Source organism: Schistocerca americana, chromosome 4 (genome assembly GCF_021461395.2).
Source record: "Schistocerca americana isolate TAMUIC-IGC-003095 chromosome 4, iqSchAmer2.1, whole genome shotgun sequence".
Lineage (NCBI taxonomy): Eukaryota > Metazoa > Arthropoda > Insecta > Orthoptera > Acrididae > Schistocerca > Schistocerca americana.
Window position 1 is genome coordinate 537,273,278 of NC_060122.1, and position 26,949 is coordinate 537,300,226.

Below are 26,949 nucleotides of genomic sequence, written 5' to 3' on the forward strand. Positions count from 1 at the left end.
AAGAATTGTTTCCTTACAAGCTAAGCAAGGAAGTAGGATAGGTATTCATATACAGAAAAATCAGCTTGTGTTTCTAGAATATACTGCATAGTGTATTGTACTGCTTTCCTAGTCTACTCATAGTTCCGTAAATGAGTTCCCAGACTCATCTCTGTATGACAGTGCTAAGAGACTGGCAGGCGGTTCTGCTTTGATGAAGATTACTTTATGATGTGGTGTGAGATGCAGATTTTCTACTTGCCAATGTAGGCTTAGTATCTATGTGTCATGTAAATCAGATCAGTTAGACAAATTCTGAAAAATTGGTAACTCATACATAAATATGTCTTTAGGATGACTCAATTAATGAAATGAAATGTCAACCCATTGCTCCTCAGTTTGGACCTGATTAGAGACCTTCTGTTTTTGAAACTTTGCTCCTGAACATTTCCTTTTCCATTACTCATGCTTGCCATATGTTGTTTCATTGTAAGTCTTTCTTGACTATTGAATTCAAGTGTTTGTGGACTGATTTTTTTCCCCATAAATATTTAAGTCTTGCTGTTCGTCAATTGTCATATTTCCAAAGTTTCCTCTTCGTCAGCATTTCTGACTTTTCTATGTTCTGATAAATTTTGTTATTCCTTTTTAATTTAAAAAATTCTGAATTTATATGGAGGATGTAATATATTCCTTGCATAAATTTTCATTCTAATACTTAAGCATTCACGAGCGTAGACGATAGGCATTCAGATTTCACCAGCGTGTTTTAGTACTTTATTTTAATATACATCTACATTGTCAAATTGGTTGATATTCCATGTGACTAAGTATCTTGTATATCACCTATGTGTGTGTATTAACTGTCACCTAACCAAGCACTATTAATGCAGCTTTAATGAAACTGGTTTGAAAATGAACTTGGGAATTTGATATTAGTTGCCAGTGTGATAAAACACAACTATGACAGAATTACAACAAAGAATTTATTATCGAAGTTGTTGGTGCTGTCCCAACATCATGTTGGAAATACACATTCTTCGTGATTCTTAACTAGCCATTGTGGTCCATAAAATTTTTGTTCCAAATTATCACAATTTGTTCCAAGATGCTATTGAAAAGGAGTGTATTTATTTTGAAGTGTCAAATGCCCTACCCATAAATTTTGAGGTTTAAGTTTTTCAACTTAAACTTGACTCCACACATACAGATGACTTTTCTCAGGTTTCTGTGTCAACAGAGTCAAAACCTTTTATACAGTTAATGAATGTTACTATATCTGGAGTATGTATATATTACAAATTGTGGACGTCAGTTTGAAAATCTCTTCGAAGCAGGATGTACACTATCTAAACACACACACCTAAACACACAGTGATATCCATTTAGTTGTTTGTCATGTACAAATACCTTGTTCAATAATAACGGAAACAATCAGTTATTGACAAATTGGAGAGAGAAAAAAATCTACTCACCAAGCAGCAGCAGAACACACACATAAAAGATGGTTGTAATTGGCAAGCTTGTGTGGCCAGTGGCTCCTTCTTCAGGCAGAAGGGTTGAAGGGGAAGGAAAAAGGGTGAAGGAACAGGACTGGAGAGGTCTAGGAAAAAGGGGTAGATTTCAGGAAAGTCACCCAGAAACGTGAGTCAGGGGAGACTTACCCTACGGTGTGAGAAGGAAAGACTGATTGTTGGGGACTGTATCGGACAAGATTTGAATGCCTGAGACTGCTTTTCTCTTGTGCATGATGTTTAAGCAGTAATATCTGTCTGCATATTACCGTGTCTTCCACCTTTAAGCTCTCAGATTTTCAAATCTCATCCTATGGAGTCCCCGACAATCATGCATTCCCTCTCATCCTGTAAGGTAAGTCACCCCTGACTCACAGTTCTGGGTGACTTTCCCGAAATACACCCCTTTTTCCTAGACATGTCCAGTCCTTTTCCTTCACACCTCTTCCTTCCCCTTCAATGCTTCTCCTGAAAGAGCAGCACCTGGCTCCAAAAGCTTGCCAATTACAACAGTCTTTTATGTGTGTGTTCTGCTACTGCTTGGTGAGTAGATTTTTTATGTATCCAATTAAATAATTTTGTTCAATAATGTTGAGAAGGCTATGTTTTCTTAAATTTCTTTTAAGATTATTTGTATATCTTCAACAATTTTTCATATAGACTATTTTAAAATTTCACCTGTTAAAAGAGTCTTCCTCACTGTTTTTTATTGCTTTCCTAATTTATGATTTTGTTCTCGACAGTTCAGAAGGTCTTTGAAATGTTTTGCAGAAGTACTTCACAGTTCTTGGGGATGTGTGTGGTCAGTTTTGCCATTTAGATCACTGAAGCAAAAACTTGGTGCTTGAAGGCTATTTATGTTGTTCTTGAAGGTCTGACAGACATTTTGTGTGTTATTTTTTGTGTGATCGTCCTGTATCTTCGCTAGGTGTGATTTTTGGAAAATATACTTTTTGTTTCTTTTATTTGTAGCTTAAATAGCTCATAATGTTAACTCCTTGAGAACATTTCCATTTTTTCCATTCTTTTTGTTACTAGTATCTCACAGATGTCATTCTGTCAGCTCTTTTCTTTAGTTTCAGCTGATACATTACATTATTATTTTTAAATAATTTTTGTCATGTTGTTACAAAAGATCATATTTAAACATTGAGTTAATAATTAAATCACTAAAGACCAAGAACTCTCATGGATATGACGGGGTATCTAGCGGAATACTGAAGTATTGTTCTATGTATGTTAGCCCAGTACTTAGCCATATCTGTAACTTTTCCTTTAGGAGTGGTCGGTTTCCTGACCGATTAAACTACTCGATAGTGAAGCCACTTTATAAAAAGGGAGACAGGGATAATGTTGACAATTCTAGACCTATTTCTATGCCATCGGTGTTTGCTAAAGTTATCGAAAGGGTTGTATATACAAGGTTACTGGAGCATTTAAATTCACATAATTTGCTGTCAAATGTACAGTTTGGTTTTAGAAATGGTTTAACAACTGAAAATGCTATATTCTCTTTTCTCTGTGAGGTTTTGGACAGATTAAATAAAAGGTTGTGAGCGCTAGGTGTTTTCTTTAATTTAACAAAGGCTTTTGACTGTGTTGACCACAAAATATTACTGCAGAAGTTGGACCATTATGGAGTAAGGGCAGTAGTTTACAATTGTTTCACTTCTTACTTTAAGAACAGAAAGCAGAAGGTGATTCTCCACAATATTGAGAGTGGTAGTGATGTTCAGTCCCAATGGGGCACTGTTAAGTGGGCCGTTCCCCAAGGGTCGGTGCTGGGGCCACTGCTGTTTCTTATTTATATAAATGATATGCTTTCTATTATTACAGGTGATTTAAAAATATTTCTGTTTGCTGATGACACCAGCTTGGTAGTGAAGGATCTTGTGTGTAATATTGAAACAGTATCAAATGATGTAGTTCATGAAATAAGTTTGTGTCTTGTGGAAAATAATTTGATGCTAAATCACAGTAAGACCCAGTTTTTACAGTTTCTAACGCACAATTCAACAAGAACCGATATTTTGATCAGACAGAATGGGCATATTATAAGCGAGATGGATCAGTTCAAGTTCCTAGGTGTTCGGATAGATAGTAAGCTGTTGTGGAAAGCCCATGTTCAGGATCTTGTTCAGAAACTAAATGCTGCTTTATTTACCATTAGAACAGTATCTGAAATAAGTGACAGTACAACATGAAAAGTAGTCTACTTCGCATATTTTCATATGCTTATGTCATATGGTATTATTTTTTGGGGTAATTCTTCTGATTCGAAAAGGGTATTTTTGGCTCAAAAATGGGCTGTTCGACCTATGTGTGGTGTAAGTTCGAGAACCTCTTGTCGACCCTATTCAATAGTCTGGGAATTCTGACATTGCCCTCACAGTATATATTTTCTTTAATGTCGTTTGTTGTTAGCAATATTAGCTTATTCCCAAGAGTTAGCAGCTTTCACTCAGTTAATACTAGGCAGAAATCAAATCTACATGTGGAATGCACTTCCTTGACTCTTGTGCAGAAAGGAGTGCAGTATTCTGCTGCATCCATTTTCTATAAGCTACCACAAGAACTCAAAAATCTTAGCAGCAGCCCAAACACTTTTAAGTCTAAACTGAAGAGTTTCCTCATGGCTACTCCTTCTATTCTGTCGAGGAGCTCCTGGAAGAGCTGAAAAATTAAGCAAATTCCAGTGTTACATTGTTGATTTTCTTTATTTAAACTTACGATTTGTTGCCTGAATATGCTACTTATATTTCATTTTATCTGTTTCTACTATCGTGTTATAATTTCATGTATTGACTCGTTCCGTGACCATGGAGACTTCTCCTTAATTTGGTCCCACGGAACAATAAATAAATAAATAAAATAAAATGATGAAGGATGAAGAGGACGTGGTAATAATTGTCAACATTTATTTGAAGATTCTGAATCAGAGATTAATTTTCTTTGACCTGAGGGAAATTGTATCTTAAGGAGAGAGAGTTCGGCACAGTGAGGTCGATCGCATTTCAGTAATATCCACAGTTAGTTATATGTTCCAGTGATCATTTACCCTATTTATCATAATTTCATGGACCAAGTCAATTTCCAGGCCTGTTGGATGCACAAAATAGAAAAACATAGATGTGGAAAGTATTTGCACTCGGGAAAGTTTTAATTAGACATCTACCTAGTGGAACATGGCATCCCCTTTTTGCCATAGTGATAGTAAGGGTTACTTCAAACACAAAAAGTGATGGAGAGCCATCCTGATCTATGATTGCTGAGCCACCACCTGTAACTCGTGGAGCCCTCAGAGGGCGTACAACTCCTCTGTGAGTACATCACTGGTGAATACAGGGTCACAAGACTATGCAATATTGTTTCCCTTTCCCTGTTGCAACTAACTTCTGATTGTCCTTTACACTCCCCATGGGGATTCAGTCAGTGATGATTGGGTACAGGCATAGCAAATCTGGTATTCTTGAGCTGCGAGCTGGTAAACGCTATCAGTCTGTTATTACCATAATCTCTTGCATGTTTCAGTGACCATTGTACAGGACATGATGCCTCAATGTGAACGACTCAGGTAATGACCCTGGTCGGAGCAGGAATTTTCCAACTTTTTTTTAAGAAAATTCGGGGATTTGAAGTAACTTAGAGAGTACTCTGCTGCATTGGCTCCTTACTTAGCTTGCATTTATCGCGAATCTCTTGCCCAACATAAAGTCTCGAGCGACTGGAAAAAACCGCAGGTGATGCCTGTATATAAGAAGGGTAGAATCACGGATCCTCAAAATTACAAACCAATATCCTCAACATCGGTTTGTTGCAGGATTCTCGAACATATTCTCAGTTCGAATATAATGAATTTCCTTGAGACAGTGAAGTTGCTGTCCATACATCAGCATGGCTTTAGAAAGCATCGCTCCTGTGAAACGTAACTCGCCCTTTTTTCACATGATATCTTTTGAACCATGGATGAAGGGTATCAGACGGATGCCATATTCCTTGACTTCCGGAAAGTGTTTGACTCGGTGCCCCACTGCAGACTCCTAACTAAGGTACAAGCATATGGGATTGGTTCCCAAGTATGTGAGTGGCTCGGAGACTTGTTAAATAATAGAACCCAGTATATTGTCCTCGATGGTGAGTGTTCATCGGAGGTAGGGTATCATCTGGAGTGCCCCAGGGAAGTGTGGTAGGTCCGCTGTTGTTTTCTATCTACATAAATGATCTTTTGGGTAGGGTGGATAGCAATGTGCAGCTGTTTGCCGATGATGCTGTGGTGTATGGGAAGGCGTCGTCGTTGAGTGACTGTAGGAGGATACAAGATGACTTGGACAGGATTTGTGACTGGTGTAAAGAATGCAGTTAACTCTAAATATAAATAAATGTAAATTAATGCAGATGAATAGGAAAAAGAATCCCGTAATGTTTGAATACTCCATTAGTAGTGTAGCGCTCGACACAGTCACATTGATTAAATATTTGGGCATAACATTGCAGAGCAATATGAAGTGGGATAAGCATGTAATGGCAGTTGTGGGGAAGGCGGATAGTCGTCTTCGGTTCATTGGTAGAATTTTGGGAAGATATGGTTCATCCATCTGTGAAGGAGTCCGCTTATAAAACACTAATATGACGCATTCTTGAGTACGGCTCGAGCGTTTGGGATCCCTATCAGGTTGGTTTGAGGGAGGACAGAAGCAATTCAAAGGCGGGCTGCTAGATTTGTTACTGGTAGGTTTGATCATCACGCGAGTGTTACGGAAATGCTTCAGGAACTCTGGTGGGAGTCTCTGGAGGAAAGGAGGTGTTCTTTTCGTGAATTGCTACTGATGAAATTTAGAGAACCAGCATTTAAGGCTGACTGCAGTACAATTTTACAAAGATAAGATAAGAGAGATTTGGGCTCGTACAGAGGCATATAGACAGTCATTTTTCCCTTGTTCTGTTTGGGAGTGGAACAGGGAGAGAAGATGCTAGTTGTGGTACAAGGTACCCTCCGCCACGCACCGTATGGTGGATTGCGGAGTATGTATGTAGATGTAGTAGACTTGCACATACGTAGACAGAAAGAGAACATAAGGCCCTGGAACCACCTGTTTTTTCAATTTATTGTGCTGTACTCTGAGAAAAGCTTTAGTCACAGTCAGTGCTCCCACATAAACAGAAGTAATACATATATGCAGTTGTAATGGTGTTGAGGAGACTGCAGAGGGGAGGTGGTTCTCTGCTGGGGGTGGATGGAAGCATAGACGATGAAGGCAGCCAAATGTTGATGTAGTTCAATATTGTTAAAAGTAAACAAATGTAGTACAACACACCCACGCTAAACAGACAGAAAGCAGTGGGCAATGATTGCCGCATCCAAGATCAGTAATGTGAATGTGCTGCTTTCAGCATTTATCGAGGAGGCAGTCCGGTAGTGAGCGGCCGTCTGCTGCTGAGTCAGGGTGGCGAGATCATGTCCCAGCTTGGGTGGCCAGAGTAAAGCAAGCTGGTAATGAACCTAGTAGGTGATAGCGGTGGTATCCAGATGACAAACCCTGTGCTGATGGCTGGTCCATTGTCTGATGACATTAGGAGTGGCAAAAAGTTGGGACGACCTCAGTTCATGCTTCAGGCCGTGAGGTGATGGCAGAGTTCTCATGCAGATGGGGACAAAATGAAGGCAATTTGATGCTCATCTCATAAGGGAGGATCACTGGTTTGCAGGCTGGCTGCATTTATGATAGCTGGGTCAGAAGAGTGTCTACATCCACAAGCCACCTTATAGTGTCTGCAGGGTTGTCATAATTTCTGGAAATCCGGGAATATCAGGAAATTTGAAACATGTCAGGGAAATGTGAAAAAAAAAACTGGAAAAAAACTTATTTTTGTCTCAGTAGATGAAATGGTTTGTTTACTGATATGTCACGAATTGTCACTGGCTGGGCACAACTGAGTACGTGCACTGCTTCCCTGTTCCCTCAGTCTTATTGCTTGTGCCCTTCTTACCATTCCCCTCAGTTTGCAGTCAGTGCTGTCACCAATTCTTGTTGCTAACCTAACAACTGCCGACGAGAGGCAGGGAGGCATGAGGAGTGATTTGTTTTGATCCAATTGTCAAAGACTATTGACGCATGTGGAGATTACGGTCATGTGTGCATGAGTTGTGTCTGAGTGATTATGTGGAAGTGTTGTGCTCTCGTTTTCTGACAAAGGCTATTGCCGAAAACTTAGTTGTGAGAGTGTGATAGTTTTTTCTACGTGCCTGTCTGTGGCTCAGCAACTATCTTTATGGTGAGTTGCTACCTATCTTCATTATTTTTCTTTGACATTTGTATTATGTAAGTTATATTCTCATCAACTAGGCAGAAACAAATTATATTGAGCAATTTTAACAAATGTTGAGCTTACAGTTCGCTGTAACCTTAGAGAAATCTTTACGTATTATGTTCCTTATATTATTTTTAAAAAAAGCGTTAACAACTGTATACCAATAAGATTGTAACAATGAGAAGTCTTTGCTGTTAGATTTAGAACCATCTGACCCAACTTACCTTTCAAGGTCAAGGTGGTGGGTTGCTCTGTACTGTTAATGAAATAAATACATAAATGTTCTCATTAGTATTGGTTCTCAGAGTATTCGCACAAGTTATCTGTTGTTTGGATTGATCACCACTGTCTCATTTTATCAACATGGTGCTTGTGACACGTGAATAACTGGCCACGTCCAGTGGACTTCCACAACAGGCCAAAACTGCAGTCCATTTCTGTGGGTATCTCTTAACGGATCGGGCCAGCCAATCTGAAGCCCGTCATTTCCCACTAATGTGCATGCCCTGCCCATCAGATCTAGTGCACCAATCTGCCCACAGGCTGGGTCTGTCTGTGTGTTGCATAATGTGGCAGATTTTCATCATGGAACCAGGACTGTGGTGTTCCTCTGCAAGCCAGAGGCCACAGATGATTGATTTCAGGAATTGTTACTGTCTTACCACAAGTACATTGTACAGTGTGGTGTTTTATAGACATTTTATATATTGTAGTACATTGTGGCACTTTGAAAGTAGTCCATAAATCAGAAAGTATGGAAGATAAGAAGAAGAAAATTGTGGCAGTTGTTGGCAGTTTGTATGCTGTGTACTTATATATTTCTTGAAAGAAAAATCACACAATGCCTGTTTAGTGAAATGATCATGTGGCATTGACAGCCAGGATGCCCCATCCAGGGAAATTTGGCCACCGGGTTGCAAGTCTTCATTCAGGAGACACAACAATGGCTGATTTACGTGTCGGTGATCATGAAATAATGATGAGGACAGCACAACACACAGTCCACAAGTGGAGAAAATCTCCAATCCAGCTAGGATTCGAATCTGGGCCCACTATATGGTAGGCAAACACGTTACCACTTAGCTAAGCAGGCGGACACACAATATGATGAAAATAATAGGCATAACACAGTGTGTAATAACTGACAATGATGAACATAGTAGAACCAACATTTTATGGGCAGTCACCTATACTGTTGGTTTACACATCTCTTTCCCACCTTATACATTTCGTGCAGGAGACCTACTTTTCTCTGAGATTATTTCTGAAATCAATGAAGTATTTTAAATCTGTCTTGCGACGTCAAGGGAATGCATATTTTTGTCACCAGATGTGTTTTATTTTATTGAAATAAAATAATATCTGTGGTTTTAGTGAAACACACGTACCACTTGGCTTGCTTTTCCATCTAAATAGTTTATTAAAAAAGATTTTGATGTTACTACATAAGATTTGTGCTCATACTTTTATAAATACGGAATTCCTTACATTTTTTATCATGTTATGTATTTATTCACCCTTGAGATCTTTATCTTACCTGGAAATCAGGGAAATATCGGGGAATTTGACTTGGGGAAACTTGTGGCAATCCTGGTCTTGCAGAGGGTACTTTGTGTACCTGTCACTTTCCCCTTTCCCTGTTCCAGTAGCATGTGACTTTTGGGAAGAAAGATTCCTGGTGAGCCTCCATGTGGACTTGAATCTCTTTAATTTTATCATTGTTGTCTTTTCATGACATATATGTAGGAGGAAACAGTATATTGGTTGATGCTTCTAGGAATGTACATTCTCAGAAATTTAACAGTAGACCCTGCCATGATGCAGAATGCCTCTTATTAAGAATCTGCCACTGAATTTGACTGAGAATCTTCATGACCCTTTTGTACTTATGAATAAACCTTTAAGAAAACATACTGCTCCTCTTTTGACCTTCTCTATTTCCTTGATCGATCCTATGTGCCACGGATCACAGACTGATGAGCAGTACTCCAGTATTGGTTGAACGTGTGTTTTGTAAGTTTATTCCTTTGTTGATTAGGAATAAAACAAATGCAATGTAAGATTATTCAACTAAGATAAGTAATGAACTATAGACAAATTACAACAGTTGTACACAAAGGAAAATAACTGAACAATAAACTTTGGTTATTATTCCAAACACATAGCTGAACAAAATAATCTGGCAGCCCTGCAGCCAGGCAACTAGCGCGAGTTTTCATGTTCTTGTAAAGATAAGTCATTTTAGATTATAATAATATTAATTTATTACTGATTATGTGATAAATAGGTGTATTACTGTGCTTTTTAAGCGTACCATTAAAGGTTTCATTTTTCTTTAAGTAATATAGCAGAAAATGGGAAAATATTGTACAGTCGGGTTATGGTCGTATTTTCTGTTTACGTTTTGCTGCAGAAAATCTATAGATTTCCGTTTAATTGTTCTTCGCTCTCTCCAGCAATTTAACTGTAGTGTACCTCTTCATTATTTAACTCAAATTTCCGGAAAGTAGTGTGAAGTGTAAGTTGTTGTTTCAGAAACTTTGCACTGTTGTTTTTGTTTACATACAGTTGCATGTAGGCCAAATTTGAGGAGCCATATTTTCGTTTTTATCTGTAATTTAACTGACTTGTTCTTAGTAAATTATTACGTTTATCATATGTGAAAAGTGCTTGACTTGCCATAGAATTGTTAGATCGGGGCTTTAGTGTGACAGGTGCTGTAGTTTTTTCCATGTGGGTGACTGTAGTGGCTTGGGAGTAGGGGAAGTGAATGAGACTCATCAGTGGTTTTGTGGGATATGTAGAAGAGATGGGAAGATACTATAACAGGAGGGGAAAATTGCTGCCATTCAGAATGAGTTAGACAAAGCCAGGGGAGATCTTGACAGGTTAAGGAGGGAGAAGGGTAAAGAGAGGTGGGAAGTGGCAACAGGAGGAACAGGCCTAGAGCTTTGTTTGACAGCTTCGTGGTGAATGTGGAAAATAGATTTGACCTGATGCTTCAGTTAGAAGCTGGTGAGCCTCAAGCAGCTGCAGGTGTAGGCAGGACACAGCAATCTTTCAGCAGCAAATTGAAAAGTAAGAATGTAGGGAAATCATTAAAGAGAAAGAAAGTGTTGTTGTTACGTAGTTCCCATGGAAGAGGTGTTGGCTAACTTTTGCAGGGTGAACTAGGATCAGAATACCAGGTGTCCAATTTTTTTAAACCTCGTGCTGGTGCAGAGCAGGTGACAGAGGATTTAGGATTACTTTGCACAGATTTCACTAAGGAAGACACTGTGGTTATAGTGGGTGGGCCAGGTAATAGTATTGACAAAGATCCTGGGTGCAGTATAGAGTTTGACCTGGCAAAGATTTCATTGGCATCGAAGCATACCTGTGTTGAGTTTGTATCTGTTCTTGGGCGCCATGACTGACCTCATTTGAACTCTTCTGTCAGGAGAGTTAATTTGGAGTTGGAACAGCTGCTTTTGTCTGGTGCAGGTTCCTGTTGATTCTCTCAATAGGTGGGTTTATACTAAGCATGGCCTTCACCTCGAAAGGAAAGGGAAGGGTAAACTGCCTGGGAAAATAGCAGGAAAGTTGTAGCGGGGAAGCACTGTCATGAGTGATTAAATACTAGTGCTTATAGGGTTCAGAAAAGACCCTATTTTAGGTTATGGAGGACAGAAATAAACCAAATTTAAGAGAGATTAGGATTGAGACAAACCTAGCTTATTTCATCAGGATAAACAGCTGTTGGTTAAGAATTTTCAGCAATCAGCAGAAATTTCAACTCTACACAATCTTAACTCAATCAATGTGAAATGTCAGTTACTTTTATTACAAGGACTGAGGAATAAAATTAATGAATCTATTATTTGCATAGATGAATTAGAGTCCTCCAACCCAGCTGACATAATCTGCCTCTATAAACATCACATGACCACTGGTATAGAACTTTTAAGTGTTACAGAATTTATGTTAGCATCTCACTTTTATAGAACAGAAATGGAGAAAAGAGGAGTTGCCACATTCATCAGGAACTGTCATAAATTTAAGAACATCGACATTCACAAATTTTGCTTAGAACAGCATGTGCAACATAAGTAGAACTCCGTAAAAAAATCCTTCATAATATTAAGTGTACATCGAGCACCTGCAAGTAATTTTAATCTGTTCATAAACCACCTTTGAGCTATACTCACCCATTTAACAACCAAAAACAAAGAAATAGTGGTTGCTGGTGACTTCACTGTGGATATCCTCAAAGACTCTCCCAATGAGAACTTATTTGTGTTATTAACACTATCATTCAACTTAATTCCCAGTATAAAGTTCCCAACTAGGGTAGCCAATTGCTTACAAACAGCCATTGATAATATCTTAATAGAAAAGTCCGATGAACAAAATTATATTACAAAACCAACAATCAATGGCCTCTAGGACCATAACCTTCTGTTATATGTTAGTACTGAACAGGATATAAAATATGTTAAATCTGAACTCAAGAGGGTAATCAATAAGCCAAAAATTGAGCATTTTAGGACACCCCTCAGAGACATTCACTGGAGTGATGTTTACAGTGCTCACAGCATGAATGAAAAATGTAACACTTTTGCTAATAAAGTGCTTACTTTATTTGAACACTGTCTCTCCCCCCCCCCCCCCCCCCCCCCCAAAACTAACCAAGGTTAGAGCAAAGTCTACAAAGAAGTCATGGATTACTCAAGGAATAGAGGTGTCTTGTAAAACAAAAAGAAAACTGTATCTGGCAATCCAAAACAGTTCTGATGTTGATGCTACAGCTCATTACAAGAAATACTGCAAAATATTAAAGATTATTATATGGACATCAAAGCAAATATATAACAAAGAAAAGATAGTCATATCAGATAACAAAATAAAGACAATATGGGATGTAGTGAAGGACGAGACCGGTAGAACCAGACATGAAGATGGGCAAATAGTATTAAGAGTAAATGATACATTGGTGACAGATGTGTATAGTGTTGCAGAACTTTTTAACAAACATTTTTTAACTGTTACTGAAAAGATGGGTTTCTCAGGTTCTGTAGATGCTGCCACGGGATACCTCAGACCATACATTTCAAGTAACTTCCATAATATGAATGCCCTCACTACCCCAGCAGAAGTAATGTCCATCATAAACTCTTATGATGAAATATCAACAAAGTTAATTAAAGAATGTGATTCTGAGTTAAGTAACATATTAAGCTATCTGTGTAACCAGTCATTTATCAGTGGAATATTTCCTGAATGGTTGAAATATGTTGAAGTTAAGCCACTGTTTAAGAAGGGAGATAAAGAAATAGTGTCCAATTTCACATTTGCCAGAATTCTCAAAAATTGTAGAAAAGGTAATGTACAATCAGCTTTATAACCATCTTATCACAAATAACATACTGTCAGAGCCACAGTTCGGATTTCCAAAGGTTTCTGATATTGAGAAGGCTATCTACACTTATAGTGAAAATGTACTTAATTCACTAGACAAAAAATTACAGGCAACTGGTATACTTTGTGATCTGTCAAAGGCATTTGGCTGTATAAATCACAGTATCCTTTTAAGTAAATTAGAATATTATGGTGTAACAGAAAATGGTGCAAAATTGTTCAAATCTTATATCTCTGGCAGGAAACAAAGGGTGTTATTAGGAAAGAGACATGTATTATGCTATCAGGCATCATCCAACTGGGAGCTAATTACATGTGGGGTCCCACAAGGTTTCATCTTAGGGCCCTTACTTTTCTTGTGTATATCAATGATCTTCCATCAGTAACATTACCAGATGCCAAGTTTGTTTTGTTTGCCAATGATACAAACATTGCAATAAATAGCAAATCAAGTGTAGTCTTAGAATGAGCCGGCCGGGGTGGCTGAGTGGTTCTAGGCGCTACAGTCTGGAACCGCACGACTGCTACGGTCGCAGGTTCGAATCCTGCCTCGGGCATGGATGTGTGTGATGTCCTTAGGTTAGTTATGTTTAAGTGGTTCTAAGTTCTAGTGGACTGATGACCTCAGAAGTTAAGTCCTGTAGTGCTCAGAGCCATTTGAACCAATCTTAGAAAGATTGGCTAATAGAATATTTGTGGACGTTAATCACTGGTTTCTAGCTCATTCTTTGTCACTAAACTTTGAAAAAACACAGTACATCCAGTTCAGAACTTGCAAGGAGTGTCCCATGAGTATATGCGTAACATATGATGACAAGCAGATAGAAGAAGTGGACAGTGTTAAATTCTTGGGATTACAGCTTGATAATGAATTCAACTGGGAGGAGCACACCACAGAACTGCTGAAGCGTCTAAACAAATCCCTATTTGCAATGCGAATTCTGTCAGATGTAGGAGATATAAAATGAAAAAGCTGGCATACTATGCTTATTTTCACTCCATAATTCCATATGGGATTATTTTTTGGGGTAAGTCATCAAGCCAAGCCAAAGTCTTCCAGGCACTAAAACGTGCAATAAGAGTTATATGTGGTGTGAACTCAAGAACATCCTGCAGAGGCCTGTTTAGGGAACTAGGGATACTAACCACTGCTTCCCAATATACACTCCTGGAAATGGAAAAAAGAACACATTGACGCCGGTGTGTCAGACCCACCATACTTGCTCCGGACACTGCGAGAGGGCTGTACAAGCAATGATCACACGCACGGCACAGCGGACACACCAGGAACCGCGGTGTTGGCCGTCGAATGGCGCTAGCTGCGCAGCATTTGTGCACCGCCGCCGTCAGTGTCAGCCAGTTTGCCGTGGCATACGGAGCTCCATCGCAGTCTTTAACACTGGTAGCATGCCGCGACAACGTGGACGTGAACCGTATGTGCAGTTGACGGACTTTGAGCGAGGGTGTATAGTGGGCATGCGGGAGGCCGGGTGGACGTACTGCCGAATTGCTCAACACGTGGGGCGTGAGGTCTCCACAGTACATCGATGTTGTCGCCAGTGGTCGGCGGAAGGTGCACGTGCCCGTCGACCTGGGACCGGACCGCAGCGACGCACGGATGCACGCCAAGACCGTAGGATCCTACGCAGTGCCGTAGGGGACCGCACCGCCACTTCCCAGCAAATTAGGGACACTGTTGCTCCTGGGGTATCGGCGAGGACCATTCGCAACCGTCTCCATGAAGCTGGGCTACGGTCCCGCACACCGTTAGGCCGTCTTCCGCTCACGCCCCAACATCGTGCAGCCCGCCTCCAGTGGTGTCGCGACAGGCGTGAATGGAGGGACGAATGGAGACGTGTCGTCTTCAGCGATGAGAGTCGCTTCTGCCTTGGTGCCAATGATGGTCGTATGCGTGTTTGGCGCCGTGCAGGTGAGCGCCACAATCAGGACTGCATACGACCGAGGCACACAGGGCCAACACCCGGCATCATGGTGTGGGGAGCGATCTCCTACACTGGCCGTACAACACTGGTGATCGTCGAGGGGACACTGAATAGTGCACGGTACATCCAAACCGTCATCGAACCCATCGTTCTACCATTCCTAGACCGGCAAGGGAACTTGCTGTTCCAACAGGACAATGCACGTCCGCATGTATCCCGTGCCACCCAACGTGCTCTAGAAGGTGTAAGTCAACTACCCTGGCCAGCAAGATCTCCGGATCTGTCCCCCATTGAGCATGTTTGGGACTGGATGAAGCGTCGTCTCACGCGGTCTGCACGTCCAGCACGAACGCTGGTCCAACTGAGGCGCCAGGTGGAAATGGCATGGCAAGCCGTTCCACAGGACTACATCCAGCATCTCTACGATCGTCTCCATGGGAGAATAGCAGCCTGCATTGCTGCGAAAGGTGGATATACACTGTACTAGTGCCGACATTGTGCATGCTCTGTTGCCTGTGTCTATGTGCCTGTGGTTCTGTCAGTGTGATCATGTGATGTATTTGACCCCAGGAATGTGTCAATAAAGTTTCCCCTTCCTGGGACAATGAATTCACGGTGTTCTTATTTCAATTTCCAGGAGTGTATTTATTCCCTAACTAAATTTGCCATTAAAAATATATCACTTTTTCAAACCAACAGCTCAGTTCATGGAATCAATACTAGAAATAAGAATAATCTTCACAAGGGTTTAAAGTATCTTACTCTTGTACAAAAAGGTGTGCATTGTTCAGGAACACACATTTTCAATAACTTGCCAGCAGCCATAAAAAGCATAACAACGAATGAAATTCAGTTTAAGATAAGCCTAAAGGATTTATTGGTGGCCAACTCCGCCTACTCCATTGATGAATTTCTTAGTAGATCCAACTGATTGTGTCTGTGTGTGATATATAAAGTACAATGTTCTGTTATATGTTTATTACCTTGCAAATAAAAAAAAATCAAATTTTAAATTCTGTGCATTAATGTGATATTAGTAAATGAGTGTTGTAAAATGATCCTTTCATATAGTGTGAATAAAAAAATTAAAAAAAAAATCATTCCACTTGGGACCTGTGGAAGATACATCAGCTTATTTGTTTTAGTTGTAAATATTTGTCATGTATTATTTTTTTCTGACATGTTCTGCATCCTACAGGACCACCTCGCTATGGATCAATAGGAACGAAAGTAAATCTAATCTAATCAAATGGACTAAATTTTCCAAAGATTCTTCCATTGTGCCTTAGTCTGGTATCTGTCTTACCTTTGATTAATTTCCTGTGGTCATTGCACATCAGACTACTCCGTATGCATCCTTCTAGACATGTGGGTGTAACTGCTTGCAGTGATTGTTCTCCAATCATGTAATCATTCAGCAAATGGTCTTCCTGTCTATATATTCACAATATGTTACTTTTGTTTATGGAGACAGTCAACTGCCTCTCACCACACCAAATGTAGATCCTCTGCAGGTCTTCCTGCATTTCACTACAGTTTTCTAGTGTTGAGACTTCTCTGTATACAACAGCATCATCCACAAAAAGTGTCATGGAATATCCAGTGTTATCTACTATGTTGCAAAGTAATTGCCCTATAGCACTCCCTTGGGGTATGCTTCTCTCTCCATTCAAAATCACCTGCTCTGTTCTGTTTAATATAAAATCTTCAAACCAACCACATACTTGGTCTACTATTGCACATACTTGCATTTGTTTTGCTAGGCAATAGTGCGGAAGTTGAGACACAAGGCACCTACTTGGATGCTTGTATCTACTGCTTTCTTGGTCTCAATGGCAAACAGAGTGGGCTGAGTATCACACAATAGTTATTTTTGGAACCCATGTTAATTTCTACAGAGGTGGTTTTCAATCTCCAGAAACGTCACTGTGAACAAGCTTAAAACATGTTCCAAAATTCTAGTACGCGCTATCAAAGATGTAGGCCTATTGTTCGACAACGGTTCTTGAAACTGGAAATACTGTGTGATTTTTTCCAATCATTAGGAGTGGTTTGCTCTTTTAGAGGCCTATGGTACACTGCTCCTAGAAGAGGAGCAAGATCTTTAACATACACTCTGTAGAATCAAATTAGTATCCTCTGAGGTCCTGTGACCTTTCCTCTGTTGAGAGATTTCAGTTGCTTTTCTATCCCTTGGCCATTTATTTCGGTATTGTCATTTTGTAATTCAGTGTGAATATTTAAAGGGGGGGCGGGGGGACTACAGTGTGATTTTCCTGTGTGAAAAAGTTTTGGAGAGAAACATTTAGTATTTTGGCCTTTCCTGTGTCATCTCCTGTTTCAAGGCCATTGTGGTCATAGTGTGGCTCGTTATTGTAAGGAAGCCCTCGGGAAAATTACGTCTTTGTGGCGATTTCAAGGCCACCATTAATTCCCAATTGGTGGTGGACACCTATCCTTTGCCTCGTGCTGATGAATTGTTCTCCTCCGTGGCGGGAGGCCAATATTTTTCGAAAATCGATCTGTCGGAGGCTTATCATCAGATACCACTTGATGAGGACTCCAAACGGTTGGCGGTCATCAACAACCCGTTTAGCCTTTACCAATACCAGCGGTTGGCCTTTGGAGTATCCAGTGCCCCGGTGATATTCCAGCGTTATCTTGAGCATGTCACGTCGACAATTCCTCATTGTATTGATTACCTGGATGACATAATTGTCACAGGCCGCAGCATGAAGGAACACTTGCACAACCTTCGCACCCTCTTTCTCAAATTCAGGTCTGTGGGCTTGGGTTGCAACCTGCATAAGTCAACCTTCTTTCAACCATCCGTTGAGTATGTGGGCTACACCATCTCTCGGCACGGTATCCAGCCACTAGGCAGTTTGGTCCAAGGTATCGTCAACCTTCCTCGGCCCGCTTCGCTGAAAGAGTTACAAGCTTTTTTAGGCAAGATAGCCTATTACCACCGGTTCATTCCCAGGGCTTCCACTATAGCCCACCCCCTGTATTGCCTTCTGCACAAGGGTGTTCCTTTTGATTGGTCGCCTGCATGCGAGTGAGCGTTCACCTCGTTGAAGGGCCTCCTCATGTCAGCCCCTTGTTTGGCTACTTTTGATCCTCATAAGCCGTTGGTCCTGGCTACAGATGCTTCGCAGTATGGGGTGGGGGCGGTCATGGCCCATCGCAACGCAGATGGTTCCGAGCAACCACTGGCGTTTGCGTCTAAAACGCTTAGTCCCACGCAGGCCCATTACTCCCAGGTGGAAAAAGAGGCTTTGGCCATTGTCTACGCTGTTACCAAGTTTCACCCTTTCTTGTATGGCACGAAGTTTCAGTTAATCACTGACCATAAGCCGCTAATATCGTTATTTGGCCCCGCCTCTCAGATTCCGGATAGGGCGGCCCACAGACTACAGCGCTGGGCCTTGTTCCTCTCTAAGTACCATTATGACATTCATTTTCGCCCTGCAGGACAGCATGCCAACGCTCTTTCCCGTCTTCCGGTGGGCCCGGATCCTACGTTCGATCGAGAGATTGTGTGTTTTCATTTGGATGAGGTGTCCCACCAAGCAGTTGATGGCTTCCCGATCACTAGTTCTCGAGTTGCCAGGGAAACGGCAGCTGACCCGGTTCTCCGGCAGGTAGTTCGCCTCATTCAGCAGGGGTGGTCATCCCGCCCTCCGGGCCGGGCCTCGGACCCTCTTCGTAATTATTTTCTTCTACGGGACCGCCTCTCGGTCTTGGAAGGCGTTCTCCTTCTGACTACCGATGATACACCTCCTCGCGTGGTTGTTGCTGCAAGTTTACGATGGGAGGTCCTCACGTTATTCCATGCGGGGCACTGGGGTGTTTCCCGTACTAAAACCTTGGGTCGCAGAAATGTGTACTGGCCCGGTATTGACAGAGAAATTGAGCACTTGGTGGCCGCCTGTTCCCAGTGTGCGAGCCAACAAGCATCTCCCAGGGGAGCGTTCTCTTCATGGCCGCCGGCAACCCAAGCATGGGAACGTGTTCACATCGATTTTGCGGGCCCGTTTCTCAATGGTTTTTGGCTCATTGTCATTGATGCTTATTCCCGATTCCCATATGTGGTTCGCTGCTCCTCAACCACTTCAGAAGTTGCAATCCAGCCACTAGCAAAAATCTTTTCTGTGGAAGGTCTGCCAATCACCCTGGTCTCGGACAATGGACCGCAGTTTATTTTGCAGACCTTCCAGGATTTTTGTAGGCGCTTCGGTATTCGGCATGTTTGCTCTCCCCCCTTCCATCCACAATCGAATGGGGAAGCCGAGCGCATGGTGCGCACATTTAAGACGCAGATGAAAAAGTATGTGCACGAATTTCCTGCGGAGGAAGCATTGACGTTTTTCTTGACGGCATATCGGACCACACCAATGGGAGAACGCAGCCCCACAGAGCTCCTCCATGGGCGTCAACCTAGGACTCTGCTGCACCTCCTCCGGCCTGGTCCTCGCCAGTCTTCACAAAACGGAGTATGTCGGTCTGGGCCCGTGGGTTTGGTCGCAATCCACGTTGGATACCAGCGGTGGTCCTGCACCGAAATGGCCGCCGGCTCTATACCTTGCAGGCGGGGACCGGGTGGTATGTCGTCACCAAAATCAGCTACGTCCGCGTTCGGGCACCCACCCTCCGCTCTCTAGGACACCAGCTTCCCCATTGCCGGCACCTGTGTTGGTTTCACAGGGGCCGTTGCCTCCTCTCCTCGCTGTGCCTCTGCCGCACTGCGATGGTTCTCAGCCTTGGCAGCCTCCAGTAGCTCCAGCACCGGCATCGCCATCGTTCGAGATGCCCCAGCGAGAGCCGGCCCCCCTAGCAGGCCCGGTTTTTCAGGAGGTTGGTTCACCTGTGGTCGTCCCTTCCCCTTCGTCCCCGCCACTGGGTCTTGCCCCTCCCGGGGTGGAACAGGATCCGGAGTTCGACAGCTTGTCGCCCGTTCTGTCCCGGGCTCCGGTTGTGGGACGACGGGGGCCTCTTCGTGTGGGTCACTTCCAGCTGTATTCGAAGGTTCCGCCTCGAGGGTTGGCAGATCCCCTCGACTCCGGCCATCCAATGGATGTGGAGGTCATCGCTCCTGCCCGACGCTCCACCTACCGACGCAGTGGATCACAGTGGCTTCACCCCCCGAAGGAGGAGGAGTGTAGTAGCCACCAGAAAGATAGCGGGAGGCGCACATTGGCACGGCGTGTCACGGACGGTAGTTGCCGTAAGTAGAGTCCCGTCCACCAGAGGGCACGTGAGAATTCGGACGCGACCTCTGCCGGCATGACAACAACAACAACAACTCCGGCAGCAAGGGCTGTGCCCAGTCAGTTAACATCGGGCATGCCTAGGACACAGTCCCGATCTAATCTAGGTGAAGTGCGACGTAAACGTGAACATTGTTACTACATATATCCTTAAAAATCCACAAGTGCATGCCAGACATACTCCACTGACCTGGTAGCCGCTTCTTGTGTTTGTGTGTATGCCTGTTAATGGGGGCCTGTTAGTGGGGGTCTTCCATTTCTCCACCTGTTGGCAGAGGTCAAGGAATCCATGTTATGCATGTTGGCAATCTCATGGCAGCAACTGACCCATGCAGTCGTCAGTATGTAACCCAACCATGCCAATGGCATGCTTGGTTGGCCCGGGGTCATATATGTGGTCAAAGAGGCTCTGCTAATGCAGAAGACAAGTACTACTACATACTTCTGTGACATTTGAACTTCCTGAAGACTGACCATTGGCCACAGATTGTGGTAGCTATTGAGGAAACTGCTGGTGCAATGAAATGCTGTGTCAGGTCATTGCCACGGGCGCCGACTTTCCAAAATTTCTGTGGATACGTACAGTGACAGAATGTAGCATATGTTTTTCTGCAGAGTCTCGATATTTTTTTAAAAAATTATTACCTTTCATTTATAATCTCTTATGAACACTGCCTATGTCACAAAGATCAGTGCTGTGATAAAGTAAACATACAGGTACTATAAGCGTACAATGAGACTGCCCTAGCTCACTCGATAACACAGCTGACTTCAGAGGAACAGAAATGGGGTTCAAATGTAGTTGCATGAGCCCACTGACCCAGGGTCGTGTAATGTATGCGACATTTGAAAACTGAGAAAATTTTTGCTTGGTGAAGGGCTTTTGCTCCACGCACTCTCTTCTTTATTAATGTGGTAACACCCCTTCGGTCTACAATATAAGCTCCCACATTCTTCAAAGCCATCATCTCAACAAACAAAATGGTAACAATCCAGATTCCCTTAAAACCGTACAAGTTTATCTAAAATAATAATAATAATAATTGAGATAATCTGTAACGTTCAGCTTACTTGTATCTCGGATTATTCTTTATTACTGCTCGAAACTGGCGAGTAGATATTTTAAAACAATTGTTGACGAATGGAGTGGGCATATTGTAGCGTGTCACTTGTAAGGAAACATGAAAGCAAGCTGAAAAGACAGGATTCCATTCGCAGTATAGTGAAACTGTTATTGTGGGGAGTGCCTTTGACTTGGCTGAAGAAGTCAAGGAATGAGGGAGTGTGTTGCTTGGTTGCCTTTGCACAAAGACATCTGAAACAAACAGATATGTTTTGGAGGTAAGAAATTTTACCTTCCATCTCAGTGTTTCAGTATTTCATTACTTTTTTGATAAAGGCAAGTGAGAAATATTATTTTATTTTGTTTTTATCAATCTAAAAATGCTGTGGATGCAGCAAACCCACATGATTATTTATATGGGTACTCAGCCCTGGCGCACACACATAGTCAACACCGGGCTCCTGTCTGAACCTGTTCCATTATATTTCCTCCTTAGTAGGAGTAATGTGAACTACCATTTTCCTGTTTCAGAAACTGGCTGTAACAGAAGCATTAATATATTTACAATTGTTTACACTTTGCATCCTCGTGCTCGAGCCTGGAATAACCTTTCTCGAGTGACCTACTCCTTTTGCTCTCCTTTTTCCTATATTTACACTATTTTCCCCATGTTACTCCTATGAGGTGCAGGCACAGAGTCTTTAGGTCCTGTTTTGCACTACCCCACTTCAATTCTTTGTGGCTGAGTTGCCTCTTCACTGGTTCTGTCACTTCTGGTATGGACCCACATGTTGTTGGACAATAAGGGTGGGATTCAGAAACTCTATGCTTGAGAGAGCAGTAAACACTACCTATTATCACTAGAACTACCCAAGCAGTTGATGGGGTAGTTCCTACGGCAATGAGTTTGTGACTGTATTCGACACGATATTTTTTCACACAGTTGAGAAGGCATTCCATTATCTCACAGTCATTTAGTGTGCCCATCATCTGATCCAGGAAGGGGAGAAGAGTCAGGTCTATTTAGGTAGATTTGATTTTCTGTGGGTAGGAACTCGAAGAGTAAGTCCTGTGGGTGTATAAATTTGTTGTCATTAATCAACAACCCTTGCCTCTGCAGTTAAGTCACTGTGCACCACCAAAATGACCTTGTTGTCCTGCAAATGATGACAAATGGATTTCTTCCCGAGAATAGCCATTGTTGCCCTGTCCTTTGAAAGTAGTTGATTCTACTTATTATTACCTCTATAGGCCACACACTTTCAGGCATTTCAGAACAGAGCAGGGTGAGCTTGCCTTACCCAGAGGCTGTATATACATGTTTTGTGAGGCAGGCAGTGACTTGCTCAGTTCAGCTCTCTAGTAATTCCTTGATGGGGAGAAGGACATGGGACTTCCCATCAGATGCTAGCAATAGTACTTTTGTGTAGCCTTAAACACAAAAATTTCTGCAGAACTTCTGCCGCTTCATAACTAGACAACGGGCTCGACATCATCACCATGAAGATGCTTCTTACTTTCACATACCCCTTTATCTTGCGCTTGAAGACTGGAGTTGGGGTTGTTACCCTTTGTTCTCAGTTAATCGGTTCTAGGTTGGATCTGGACTGTACACTATTGGAAGAGGAAATCTACTGTTAGTTTGCCTGTCCACTTCGTGATCTAAGGTCATAGTGATGGATTGAAGTAGCTGTAGGGGTGTCCCACTTCACTTATCTGACCTTACCTTTCCTTTCTTTTTCCCCAACCATGCCTTTTCTTAAGTTAAAGTGTAACAGGTTTTGCTAGTTCTGTGGATTTCGAAACAAACTTTCCACAATAATTGGTGAGGGCTAAAAATACCACAAGTCAGTTCATACACCATCTCTGCCTATAATATGGCCTAAATAGCGAACATTTAACACAAAATGACACTTCTCTTAGCTAAGCATCAAACACACTGCAAATAAAAACATCTCGTGAATGTACCATGTGCCCTTGGATGTCTGTGGAAAATACAGTGATGCTTCCCACATATACCACGCATTCTTTCAGTTTCAGACCCCATAGTATCCTGTTTAATAGGTGCTGACAAGTTGCCAATGCATTTTTCAAATCAGATGGCATCTGATGGTACTGATACGGACCAGATGGAAATGTAAACACTGTCTTGGGTCAATTCTCAGGTGATATCTCTTAACTCATGGTACCCACATCACAGATCCATAGTTGTGCAATAATAGCCCTTCCCTAGCTTGTCCAAGATCTCTGTGATCTTAGGCATTGGGTAAAAATTCATGACTGTCCATTGATTTGAATTTCTGTAGTCACAATGAAACCTATAAGCTGTATTGCCATCTGAGGGCGTTTTGGAACAAAGACTACTGGCAATCCCCAAGGACTCATACAGTCTTCTGTAATTGCATCATGAAATTTCAAGTTGTAGATGGTGTGGAAGCCAAACCAGTTTTTTTTTGTTTTGTATTCAGGTGGTTCATTCCCAGAGGGAAAACTGTGCTGCATCAGTGATGCAACTGGCAGTGGTACAGGAGGATTAAATAATTCTGCGTAATCTTATAATAATCTCTTCATACCCTCCTTATCATGTCCTTCCAAATGTGTGACATCTTCTCCCTTGATGCGGCTATGACAGGACACTGTCCAAGCTTTGAATATTCTGCACTGAAATCCGTATTTGAATCATCTTCCTCTGACACTTCCAAATTAGCTATCAGTGCTTTATGTGATAGCTTAACTTCTTCTGGATTAAAATTGTCTACACAGATGGGCACCACTTGGCCTCCTCCTATTTCTCATACGTAGAATAAACTACATCTTATAAAACATTGTGCTTGATCCAATTCTTCATTTTCTGAAAGGAGCTCAGCCACACACAAGAAATTAACTGGTGGATCAGCTCCACCCAAATCAGCTTCTCTGTACCTTTCAGTATTACATTTTGCAAGTCGACCTTAAGGGACCATGTAAACAGTTTGGATTCTTGCCTTTTGTCTGTTGATGTGCTTTGTGGCAGCAGCCATAAAAAATGAGATGTAACTGTCTCCCATCCATTTCTACTATGTACCAATCTAGATTGCTTTAGCATGATATTTAATCAGAAATCCAGCCCAAATATTATGATATAGCAACTGCCAAATCTAGGAAGTACTTGTGTACAAGTCCAGAAGACTTTTTGTGCTGCTTGAAGACCCAACTGCGAAACCCGACATTGCTATATAAAGCGGGTGAACATAACCCCCACCTACGCCACATAGCTATGCCACATAGCTTACAATAGGATTGCTTCAGATTTATTACACCAATTACACCCTAACCTGACTTACCACAGATACCTGTGATCTCACTCCAAATAAAAACTTGCACAATTTTCCTCTTACCCAGCCAATTAGACAAAAGTCTGCCACTGATTCTGCACTGGGATGTCCTGTGCTCAAATTTACTTGAAGTGCTACACAGTGTATACGTTGCCTCCATCCTATTTATGGCTGGAGCGTGAGCTTTACCCTGAGTCCACCTTCCTGGACATTCCTCATTGGTGTGTCCAACCTGCTTACATCTTTGATGTTGTGGTTCCTTATAATACCACTGTATTTTTCTATTTCGACTTGGTCACCACACCAGTCTCAGCCAAAGCTGCCGTAGTGGCTACTGCTTCATTTGGAGTTCTTGTGAACTTCTTGAGCACCTTTTCCTACATTTCAATTGGTAGACCATGCAAAAATGCATCAAGCGCCCTTTGTTCAGCTTTATGCAAAATGGCCGTATTGGCACTGTCATCATAAGTCAACTCATATGTGTTAATATTGGTCTTCCTGATATGATCTGCAAAGGCTTCCATTGATTCCCCTTGTTTTTAAACTATGCCATTATGCAGCTCCCAATAATATCTAGATGTATTTTTCCTTTAGTAACACTACTAATCATACCCATGAGTCCACAAAGGGGTAAATATCCCATAACTTCTCATGTCACATCACAAAAACCTTAGCATTCCCTGCTAACTATAAGTGAGCCACACTTAACAACCGCTCATCATTCCAGTTCCCTAAATTTGCAGCTATATGCAAAAAAATCTAGGAAAACAAGAATATCTTCTCCAGATTTACCAGAAAATGGTACTAACACCTGAGACAGTTATTAGGACTTGACCATTCCCTCCTTTTCTCCTGTAACCATTGTATTTCTCTGTGTAATTCCACATTATTAACTAGCACCTGAGCTACCTGGTCCAGCAAATGCTGAATTGCTTCCTTGGTTGACATTTTTTCATTCCCATACATTTTGTGTATCTAGTAAAATCACAACCATACGATATACCCAAGCACAAAAGAAAGGAACAGCAAAAAAAAAAAAACCACTATACAGGCCATAAAACTTAAAGTTGGCACTTACTTGTGTTTCTGTACTGAACACTGCTGCTGCTGAATCATTCCCATTGCTGCCCTCAGTTGGTAAACCATTTCAATCTCCCAACATATCTTCTTCTGACCACTCCATCCTCCTCCTGATGTGAAACATAATAGTTTTGGGGCGAGTGGTGTGGGTGAGTGGTTCTTTGCTAGAGGTGGGTGGAGGCATGGATGACGAAGGTAGCCAAATGTTGTCAAAGTTCTTTATTATTATCCATAAACAGACGTAGTGCACCAAGCCCGTAGTAAGCAGACGACAGGCATTAGGTGATGAAACCTGCACCCAGGCACAGTGTGTGGACGTACATCTACATCTACATGATTACTCTGCAATTCACATTTAAGTGCTTGGCAGAGGGTTCATCAAACCACAGTCATACTTTCTCTCTACCATTCCACTCCCGAACGGCATGCGGGAAAAACGAACACCTAAACCTTTCTGTTCGAGCTCTGATTTCTCTTATTTTATTTTGATGATCATTCATACCTATGTAGGTTGGGCTCAACAAAATATTTTCACATTCGGAATAGAAAGTTGGTGACTGAAATTTCGTAATTAGATCTCGCCGCGATGAAAAACGTCTTTGCTTTAATGACTTACATCCCAACTCGCGTATCATATCTGCCACACTCTCTCCCCTGTTACATGATAATACAAAACGAGCTGCCCTTTTTTGCACCCTTTCGATGTCCTCCGTCAATCCCTCCTGGTAAGGATCCTACACTGCACAGCAATATTCTAACAGAGGACGAACAAGTGTAGTGTAAGCTGTCTCTTTAGTAGACTTGTTGCATCTTCTAAGTCTCCTGCCAATGAAACGCAACCTTTGGCTCGCCTTCCCCACAATGTTATCAATGTGGTCTTTCCAACAGAAGTTGTTCGTAATTTTAACACCCAGGTACTTAGTTGAATTGACAGCATTGAGAATTGTACTATTTATCGAGTAATCAAATTCCGACGGATTTCTTTTGGAATTCATGTGGATCACCTCACACTTCTCGTTATTTAGCATCAAGTGCCACCTGCCACGCCATACAGCAATCTTTTCTAAATCGCTTTGTGCA

General features: G+C 41.9%; 1 protein-coding gene across 2 annotated transcripts in view; it reads left to right on the top strand.

Moving 5' to 3' along the window:
• Positions 1–26,949, top strand: part of LOC124612786 (coiled-coil domain-containing protein 102A) — a 149,805-nt gene that overhangs the window by 832 nt on the left and 122,024 nt on the right. The window lies entirely within an intron of this gene.